This window comes from Crotalus tigris, unplaced genomic scaffold (genome assembly GCF_016545835.1).
Source record: "Crotalus tigris isolate CLP2741 ecotype Arizona unplaced genomic scaffold, ASM1654583v1 scf7180000018081.1164505, whole genome shotgun sequence".
Taxonomy (NCBI): Eukaryota; Metazoa; Chordata; class Lepidosauria; order Squamata; family Viperidae; genus Crotalus; species Crotalus tigris.
The window spans coordinates 841,517-852,888 of record NW_024096813.1 but is presented as its reverse complement, the minus strand read 5'-3'; positions in this window follow the sequence as shown (position 1 = coordinate 852,888).

Below are 11,372 nucleotides of genomic sequence, written 5' to 3'. Positions count from 1 at the left end.
AGGTCACATCATGAAAATATATTCCCTACAAATAGTGAAGCATCTTCATATTCCACCGAAGAATATATCCTGATAGAGGCTTAAAGATCAGCCACATTTCCCCACCTCATTTAGCCATCTTACCTATCATTTTACCATCTTGCCTTTGTTTTCATGATATGCCCTTCTATGATTACATTAAAAATTATGTTAATACTTCTAATTTTTCCTTTCTATAGACCAGTGTTTCTCAAATTTGGCAACTTTAAGATATGCAGACTTCAACTTCTAGAATTCCCCAGCTAGCCACGCTGCTGTCTGAATCTTAAAAATGCATCTTGCACCAAGGATCACTTGCAGTCCTCTTGTGGACCACCAGTTGGTTTATGCAATGAAGCCCATTGTATGCATTTATGCAACATACAAAATAAAGTAACTGGGTGTGCATAATAACATGAGTCTAAAATGTGCTTAGCTACTGTCTGTTTATTGTGTTTGGCAAATTAACAGAACTTAAAGGTTGCATGTATTTTACGTAACTGCAGCTGATCTTTTAAAGATATTGCCCTAGTGGGTGTCCCATATTTATGTCTAACATGGAACAGAAAATATCACTGTATCTATGCAAAACCTTAATTTTTCTAGATTCTGAATAGTCATCACTCTTGCAAAAGGGAGTTATAATACTGGACCCTCCCCCCCAAAAACAACAATCAATGAAATACACATTAAGGAACAATGTTATATAATTGGACTTAGGTATTATAATGGCAGGTTTTTTTTACCACTAGGCTTCTATGACTATGATAATATATCTGGTTGTTCTTCAGTGTTTTTTTTTTTTTTTTTTTTAAGAATCTTCTTTCTGACTTAGGCCAATGATAGTTCATTTTTCTCTAGAGAAACATAATATGAACCTTGCTGGATTAAAAAATAATAGGCAGAAGGTTTTTGGATTGTCAGCTTCTTTGGCAATTTAATCCGATTCTATAGAACAAGCTTCACAAACTTCAGCCGGTTTGGATAACATGCTAGACTGAAATGTAGTTGGTTCATTCGTGGCTCAGGGGGTTCAGTGAAGCCAGCCAATATGGCTGGATGATGCAGTGTGTTATATCAACAAAGAAAATTGGACTAATAAAGTAACTGTAAAATTAGCCTCTTGACAAATGCCTCACTGACCTTGATAACTCTGGTAAAACAAGATCAGGTATGCTTCTATACATAAAGGTGTTCAATATATGTGTATGCACACACAGACACAAACTTAAAGATCACAATTACAGGAAGTTTGCCTGCCAAAGTGTTATTGGATAGGAGCTTCACATATTTTTCAAGGAACCCCACCCCTTTCAAGTCAGAGGCTGCAGAACAGCAGCAAGTTGAAAGAATAAGAAGAGGAGAAAGACAGGCTGTTGGCTGAGTTGCATTGCCCAATGAGATGAATAGAAGCTGCCATTCAAACAAGTAAAACCATTGCCGGAAACTTATTGCAGTCTCCAGAGGGACCTTCAGGATGAAAAATGCAAAGGTAAGAGGGCAGCATTCTTGAAAAGTTATCTTGGTCATCCTTATTAAAATTTAGAATGAGTGCAGTGTTTTTGCTGAGAGATGAGCTGAATTCAAATCTTGCATGTCTCATGAATTCTTCAGCTGCCTTTGATGAGGCACTATTTTCTGAGCATACCGATCTGCAATATGGCACTTACAGCAGCTTACAGGACAGTTGTGATTAGAAAGAGTATAACAGCAACGACAGCTGTAATAGTTGTTCTAATAAATATAATAGTTATGATACATTAGATATGAAGTCACTTTGAAAGCAGTTGTTAAAGAAGTCTTCTTTTTTCATGAACTATTTTTTGTCACTATTATTAATACTAAGAATATATAATCTAGATTTCTCACTCTGTTATTTGATTAATGGAAGCAGTGTTTCTCCTTGTTTTGTAGTAAGAACAATAGGCCATCACAGTAGAACAAGAGTCAAACTGTGAACAAAGGAAGGATTTTTCTTAAGAGGGAGATAGAATAATAGGGAAAACTTCACCTATTGATCTTCCATATAGTAAAAGTAGAGCACTTTTGTCCTCAAAAATCTGGTTATCTGATAAATAGTGCTTTTTGCTCCAGAATTGTCTTTGTGTGACCTCTTCTGGTACTGAAAGTTTACTACAATAGCAGCACGTAGACATTGGGGAAGTCTTTGAATGTGCAAATGAACATGTGAATAAAGTGCAAAAAGCTGCTACAAGTGATGTTTGTTTGTCCTATACCTGTCTTCAATGCTTCCAAGGCAATATATATATTTATATGGACCCCCACTATGCCCGAGGCAATTAGCTATGTCAGCCTCTCAAACTTATCATTCTCTGGGTGTAAAGAGAGTGAACCTCCCACAATGCAGCCATATCAGCATGGTCATTTTAATCCTAAAACATCTGGAGGATGCCAGGATTATTTCCATTTTGACATATAGATAGTCTACTTAGATCAGGGCTGGGCAATTGGATCAGGAATTCTGGGAGTTGAAAGTCCAGAGATCATAAAAGCACCATAGTTGCCCATGCCTGGTTTGGATTATACTTTCATAAACCTATGAACAAATGATATGGAGTTAAGTCAGAAAAGTGTGAGAAGATCCCATCTTTTTTGCCTCTTCCTTTAATAACCATGTGTGTTATAAAATATTGGCCTCCGTTGTAGTAAATCATTTTTAAAAAGTGTTTGGTATTTAAATAGTAAAAAAACTTGCCTTAATTGTTTTTCTTGAAATTGGAATATTTGGAGCTACATAAGCAGCATAACTTGTTATGATTGACTATTGCTGTTAGTTCAATAATTGAAAAACACATTTTGCTAACTGATTTTACTTGGGTGGTTATATACTGCCAAGGTTAGCTTTGAATCAAACTTTGATAACAAATGGCTAGTGTATTATTAATTAAGTCAATCAGGCAATATTCTAAACAGGTGTATTAAGGAGAGAGTAGCACTGGATATACTGGACAATCTTGAGTGAATATGTGGCAATTGTACCATACCACAAATAGCATGGAAATCTGAGCAGGTTAAGAGGAATTATTAGGAGTTGCCTTACTCAGAATCAGAGAGTTAATAAATTTAGTTCAGAACTGTCAACCTTGTCAGAAAGAAGGTTCACCGGTTCTGTCTAGGGATCCAAGACTGAATTTGGGATTCTAAGCCCACAAACCATGTTCTTCATCACTGAGTATGACCATCCTTTCTTTCTTTTCTGTAATGGTTCCTTACTCTCCTTAAATAAAATACAGTACTAGAAATGTAGTGCCCTTTAGATACATCAAATCTACAACTCCTTAAAGCCCCAGCCAACATATCCAACAACCATGTGGAGTGGGAATTTTGGGAACTAAAGTGTCAGAACATTGGAGTACACCAGATGGGGAAAAAAAGAGTATGTATTTCAGGAAATGTTAAGACAAGAAATCTGGCAGTTGATTAGCCGATCAATTGATTGGTTAGTGACAGGTCAGCTGTTTCAAGATATTACTGGATATTATTGAAATATATTAAATGAAATATTGGATATATATCACTTCTTAGTTATCAAATAATTAATACAAAGAATAAGGAGTTGATGTGCATGCTTCAATGACCCTCCAAATCAAATCCAAGACCAACAACCACAAGGTTGACTATAAGTTTGGAAAATGAAACATTTTTCTTTCTCCAAGTTTAGGGTCTGTCTAAGTCTAAGAAGTTGTTTTGCATGCAAGCAGTCAAGTGGCGTGTGTGAACCAACCATCCAAATAAATGGCTTCCAAACTGACTCTATATTGGACTTCTATTCAAGTAATGGAAGTCAACAGTTTGAATGCAGGACCTTTGAGGAAAACTAGTAGATAACCAGTTCACCACAAGGGGACACTATTTTATACAAATAAAGCACATTCATAATAGCTTTAGTTGCAAAAGCTTTAATTACTCTCATACTAGGTTCCCTAATGCATGCTCATCCACAAAACATATATAGGAAACACACATGCATCCATTCCAATTAGTCCCTCTCTCACACATGGCTTCATCACACACAAGAAAACACAGCTGCTTCCTATGTATATGTGAAACAGTTGGCAAGAATCCTAGAACCTATACTATGCGTGCCTTCCCTAGCTTATTAAAAATAAATGCAAGGTCTTTGATCCAAAATGGATCAGATAACTTTGAGCCAGATTTTGATGGTATTGATGACAATGATTAGTGTTATTGTTATTGATCTTTTTGAGCAAAACCAGAAATCTGTCCTCACAAGATGGGCGTACATTCAATCTGACCATCCAGTGTAATCACTATAAAAATCCTGCTTAATGGTAGAACAGTGCATGCCTGCAAGATCCTAGATTTAATCCTCAGCATCTCCAGTGACTTCTGGGAAAAGTTCCTATCTACAATCCCTGGGACAATGGTCAGTACATGTATAATACTGGACTAGATGAACAAATAATTTATTCTGGCATAAAACAGTTTCTTGGATAATCTGACATTTAACTTAGTTATTTGGCTGCTGTTGTTGGATATACCGACCACATTGTCACATACAAGAAGACAGATAATAAAAATTAGTCTTCACTCAGGAAAAGAAATAACTATTAAAATGAATTTAAAATGGAGACACATCTTTGTATGGCTGGAAACTACAGCTTAATATTTATATTTTAATTATAACATTGAATGTCAGAACATATTTCAAAACATTTTATACTTACCCCCCCCCCAAAGATTTAATTAGCCCCTGAGATATTTCAAAACCATTCTATACCCAGGTTATATACTGTATTTTAATTTTAAATCAGTGCTTTTGAAACTTGGCAAATTTAAGCCATGTGGATTTAAATTCCCAGAATTCCCCAGCCAGAAATACTACAATTCTGGGAGTTGTACACAATTTAAAATTGCCCAGTTTGAAAAACATTGGTCTAGATCAGCGGTGGGGAACCATGGGCCTTTTATGATTTGTGGACTTCAACTCCCAAAATTCCTGAGCCAGCCATTCATGCTGGCTCAGGAATTCTGGGAATTGAAATCCACAAGTCATAAAAGGGCCACAGTTCCCCACCCCTGGTCTGGATGAAGTAAATTAAATTAAAATTAAACCTCCATCTTTTCACACCATGAGTGATATGAAAGACAATTTCACTTGCTGACAGAATGACAACGTACTTTTAGGCCACACAGTATTTCTCTGAGTTTGGATTCCAATGCTTAGATTCCCAATCAAATTCAAGGGTGGCCTGACACAATTTCAGACCAGGAATCTATTTGAAGATATTGAGTTCTACCTGCTCCTTTTCAGCATTAGAAAAAAAACAGGCCTCCCTATTCTAGTTTTGAGAAGATCCTGCTGATGGGCTTCCAAAAGGTTCTGGTTACTTGCTCTGACCTCCAGTTCACTCATTCATTCATTCATCCATCCATCCATCCATCCATCCATCCATCCATCTATCCATTTTGCTGCCCATCTCGTGGCTCAGGGACTCTCAGACTCTGCTGCCTGGATTAAACAGGCTTGTTTAGAACAACATCACATAGTAAAACCATGGGAACATTTCTACTTCCTTTTCAATTTTCTATCAGTTATCTGAATAATTAGCTTTAACTAGAAACTGTTTTCTTTCAGCTCCTGCAAAAATTACAGACTCAAAATTTCATAAGAAAAAAATGTAGTTTGATCTGAAAGAAAGATAATACTGTGTCTGTTGCATGTTTTCTATCTCCCATAATTTTCTCTTGTATAACAAGCACCAGATGTTTTTGTAAATATGGGCTTGATCTGTAGATAGGGGCAACCTATAAATCTCTGAATATATTAATCAATCAATCAAATTTATTTACGGTCAAAGACCAAGCTCAATAAAAGACTAGCATGCAAATATGATAACTGTAAAAAGAAAACTTAAAACTGTGAGAAAATCCTAAAAAAAATAGCGGTTAAGTATTAATAGTATGAGGGAGGAAACAGACGATTTGCAATAGTTACAGATAAGAATTCTGCCATCTTTTTAGAGATTTCTGATCACCCAGGAAAAGATTACCAGTCATAATGACAATTAGAGTTATTAACAATGGGAAGTATTAAACCTGATCATCATTGGGTGTTCAATGCACATTTTAATACAAGGGCAGTTCGGAAATAAACTTCCATTTGAGCATGTGTGAGAAATAGGTGGGGATAGTGACACCTGTCCTATGGCGCTGTGTGCAGTAGGTCAGTAGGCAATGAGGAATGGAAGGAGAAGGTTGTGTTGCAGTTGACTTGTCCGCTAGATCAATTGAAAATGAACCATTTTTTAAAATGAAACAGTGGCTTGCATCTCACCGCTTCGATGATGACAATGCTCTTCACGATGCTGTTACAGGATGGCTTCATTCCCAGGTGGGAGATTTTTTTTTTTCAGAAGGAATTTCAAACCTTGTAAGACGTTATGGGGACTGCAGCCAAGAAATTAAAAGACGCTTGCTCCTGGGGAGGAAAGCTGTGGCAAATCTAGACAGCATTCTAAAAAGCAGAGACATCACCCTGCCAACAAAAGTGCATATAGTCCAGGCCATGGTTTTCCCAGCTGCAATGTATGGCTGTGAAAGTTGGACCATAAGAAAGGGTGAGTGCAAAAGAATTGAGGCCTTTGAGCTATGGTGCTGGAGAAGACTCCTGCGAGTCCCTTGGACTGCAAGGCGTTCAAACCGGTCAGTCCTAGAAGAGATCAACCCCGACTGCTCTTTAGAAGGCCAGATCCTGAAGTTGAAACTCAAGTACTTTGGCCACCTAATGAGAAGGAAGGATTCACTGGAGAAGAGCCTAATGCTGGGAAAGATTGAGGGCAATAGAAGAAGGGGACGACAGAGAATGAGATGGCTGGATGGAGTCACTGAAGCAGTAGGTGTGAATTTAAATGGACTCCAGAAGATGGTAGAGGACAGGAAGACCTGGAGGAACGTTGTCCATGGGGTCGCGATGGGTCAGACACGACTTCGTAATTAACAACAACAACAAAGACGTTATGACAAATGCCTCAATTTGAATGGTGATTATGTCAAAAACTAATGTAATTTGTACTTTTCTAATGCGTATAATACAAGTTCTGTATCTGTGAGTGTTTGTCATTGATAACCAAAGGGAAGTTTATTTCCGAATTGCCCTCGTAGCACACAGGAGACAGATTCTGGATCTGAACAGAAACAAGTTCAGAATAACAGAATAACATATCTGGAAGGGACCTTGGAGGTCTTCTAGTATAACCCTCTGCTCAGGCAGCAAATCCTACAATAACTGGACAAATAGTTGTCCAGTCTCTTCTTGTTGGAGTATTCACAACTTCTGGAGGCAGGTTGTTCCACTGATTAATTGTTCTAACTGTCAGAAAATTTCTCCTTAGTTCTAGGTTGCTTCTCTCTTTGATTAGTTTCCATCCATTGCTTCTTGTCTTGTCTTCAGGTGCTTTGGAGAATAGCTTGACTCCCTCTTCTTTGTAGCAGCTCCTTAGATATTGGAACACTGCTATCATGCCACTCCTAGCCCTCCTTTTCATTAAAGCAGACATGCCCAATTCCTGCAACCGTCCTTCATACATTTTAGCCTCCAGTCCTTTAATCATCTTTGTTGCTTTTCTCTGCACTATTTCTAAAGCAGTGGTCCCCAATCTTTCCAGCTTGGCAGCCTGGCTGGGGGGAGCTGTGAATGGCAGGTGCACGAGTGTGCACACAGCTCCATTTTAGTTAGAAGCAAGTGCACATGCTTTCCACTCATGTGAATTGAGCTTTGTGTGTGAGCAGAGGGTGCTTGCGCTTGTGTGTGAAGCTCCACTCATATGAGTGGCAGGCACTTGTACTCACACACAAAGCTCCACTTGTGCGAACAGAAGGGGCTTGCACACAAAGCTCCATTCATGTGAATGGAGCTTCACGTGTGAGAGTAAATGTCCTCTGCTCACACAAATGGAGCTTCACACACCACACTTGCCCATTTGCCCTGCAACCCAGTTTTGAACAGGCTGTGGCTGGGTAGTGGGCCATAGACCTGAGATTGGGGACTCCCATTTTAGATCCTCAATAATTTTTTTTATATTGTGGCAATCAAAATGATGCAGTATTCCAAGTGTGGTCTTACCAAGGCATTATAGAGTGGTATTAACACTTCATGTGACCTTGATTCTATCCTACTATTAATGCATTGGCTTTTTTGGCAGCTGTAGCACACTGCTGGCTCATATTTAAATAATATTTAAGCTTTCACATTGGAGGTTTCTGTATATATTGGTTGTTGTCCTAATAAGTAGTGTCCCAACTCAGTCCAAAGTAAATAGTTTGTTATGTGAAGCATATACATGTTAATAAATATCTAGGGACAGACCAGGGAGGTGGATCAATCATGCTATGAAAGGGATGGGAGATTTTGCATGTATCATTTTGTATATCTAGGTTCAAATTCCTGTGCTGTATTTCAGCCAGGGTTTTATCAAGTCCCAAAGTAGGAAGTGCTGACAAGGTAAGTGTTGAGTCCGTGGCGGGAAAATAGACACGAGAAGCAGCTGGAGTTCTCAGTTTCTTTTATTCAGCGTTCAGCTTACAGGAAGACGGCTTCAGCCTCGCCCAAACGCCTCGCAGCCTCTTATATAGGCAACTCCCGGGTAAATGGGTTACTTTTCCCGCGCCAGCACCCGCGCATGCGCACGGCGCTGGCGACAGCCTGTCTGGTCCCGGGCAGCTTTGCACCTGCCCGGGACTGCCTGCAAACGCCCGAGCCGTTTGCAAAGGCTCGGGACATAACACCCCTTTCCCCCGGGCTAAAACTACTATCAACATACAACATTTATTTTACACGACAATTTGCTCCCCAGTGCTCCCACTGTTTACTGGCTTTTGCCTTGCCAGCAATGTTATGTAATCTTCTAGGTACTTAGGAGATTTCTTTGCTCTCTGTGACCTTCTTAGCTCTGGGTTACTGGCATAAGTTCCCTGACTGGAGGGAGGCGTGAGCCTGTTCTCTCTATTGTGCCCTGGTGTCTTCCAAGGACTGTGCCCCGATGCCTGGCCTGCTTGCTTACCCACCGGGCTCGTCAGGCCAGGGCTTCTGTTGCTTTGTGACCTGGTTGTCCTACCTAGCTGTAGACCCTCAGGCCCCTTGAAGTGATAGCCACTGCTGGGCGTCTCTGTAGAACCTCCTAGGTCAGTCCAAGACCTGTCAGGAGGCTGTCCATTCCCTGAACCCCATTCTGTGCTCGGGCTCGTGTGGGTTTCTGTACTTTCCCAAAACTCAGGTGTTCCCTGATTTGTGCTAGGGGTGTTGTAGTCGGGACTTGGCTCCTCGACTAGCTCTGTGTATGTTTGACCCCCTGTAGGATTTGGGGTAAGGTCAGGCCAACCTTGGGAATTGTGTGCCAGCTCTCTTGCGGGGAATGATTTGTTGGGATGCCCCCGGGTATCCTCCGTTGCTGGAGTGCTGTGTGATGTGTGTGGAAAGTGAGTATGCCCCCGGGGTGACTCCCTGGCTGGAGTAGGCGTGAGTGCCTGTTGTGTGGGTAAGCTCCATGACTTTCTTTTCGGAGCAATTGCGGAACCCTGGGATGGGCCGTTTGTGGCTCCCTCAGTGGAGATGGGCAGTAGCTCTTGCCCTTCCCTTTGCTCCAAAGGGTCCCCCTCCCCCCCTGGAAAAGACCCAGGAGTCTCAGCAGAAAAGTCTCGCCTAGAGCGAAGTTGGTCGATGTGCCGACGCAGGACACGACCGTTGTCCAGGGCAACCTCGTAGGAGAGAGGACCTGTGATCCTGGACACAGAAGCGGGGACCCATGTATGACCAGGCCCGTAATTGCGAGCCCAAACCGGGGCACCCACAAGTAGTTGTCTAGGTGCCCTAGGATGTGAGGTAGATGAAGGCAGTCTGTCCGGATGCAACCGGTCAAGTCTAGTAGTAAGTTGGCGCCCCCAACGAAGTTCAGCTGGACTTCTCCCTGTAGAAGTGGACGGTGTGGTGCGATAAGAAAGGAGAAAGTCAGCCAACCTGTGATGCCAGTCCCCGTAGGTGAGTCTCTTCAAGGCGTCCTTTGCGATGCGCACCATGCGTTCAGCCATACCGTTGGTGGACGGGTGAAAAGGCGCAGACGTGGCATGACGAATCAGGTTTGCCTGTAAGAAAGCTTGGAATTCGGAGGAGGTGAATTGAGGGCCGTTGTCGGACACAATGACATCTGGCAGCCCGTGTGCAGCAAAAATCCCCCTCAGTACCTGAATAGTCTTTGCAGTGGTGGTGGATGAGACAGGCACAACCTCAAGCCATTTTGAATGGCTGTCAACAAGGACCAAGAAGAACTGGCCCTGAAAGGGCCCAGCGTAGTCAATGTGCACCCTAGACCATGGGGACTGTGTTTCCTCCCATCTATGCACAGGAGCTTGGGGCATCTCTGGGCGAGATCGTTGGCACAGGTGGCATGCGTGTACCTTAGCCTCAATACCTTTATCTAAACCAGGCCACCACAAGTGGCTTCGTGCAAGAGCCTTCATACGAACAATGCCAGGATGACCCTCGTGGAGGGATTCTAAGACCCTAGTCCTCATTGAGGTGGGAATGACAACTCTGTTTCCCCAAAGCAGACAACCCTGAGAAAGGGACAGTTCGTTCCTTTTGGACCAGAAACTCTGAAACTCAGGACTAGGGCAGTGCTCAGGCCACCCGGACAGGACCCAGGAGCGGACACGTGAAAGTGTGTGATCTGTACCTGTTTCAGCGGTAACATCCCTGGCACTAAGAGGGAGCTCGGGCAAGGCTTGGATTGATAGAATGTTGACAGCTGGCGCGGGGTCAGCTTCTACTACTGGCAGAGGCAACCTACTGAGGCCATCAGCATGGCCCATTTCTTTCCCAGGCTTGTGGAGTAATGAAAAATCATATGCAGACAAAAAAATAGACCACCTAAGCATTCTAGGGGAAATGATGTGGGGAGTCTGCTTACGTGTGGTAAACAGTCCCAGCAGAGGCTTATGGTCAGTGAAGACCGTGAAATGCCTGCCATATAGAAAATCGTGGAATTTTTTAATTCCAGCAACAACAGCCAGAGCCTCCCTGTCTATCTGAGCGTAGTTGCGCTCGGCAGAAGACAGTGTTCTGGAGTAGTATGCAATAGGAACCTGAGTTCCATCAGACCTGAGGTGACTCAGGACAGCTCCAACCCCGTAGGGGGATGCATCACAAGCGATGCACACAGGAAGAGACTCGTTGAAATGTGCAAGAACACTGTTAGAAGTGAGCAAGGCCTTGACTTCTTTAAAGCAAGCCTCATGTGCTTGTGACCACAGCCACACAGCTTGTTTGTCTAGTAGCCTGTGAAGAGGCTCAGCTACACTAGCTTTATGTGGAAGAA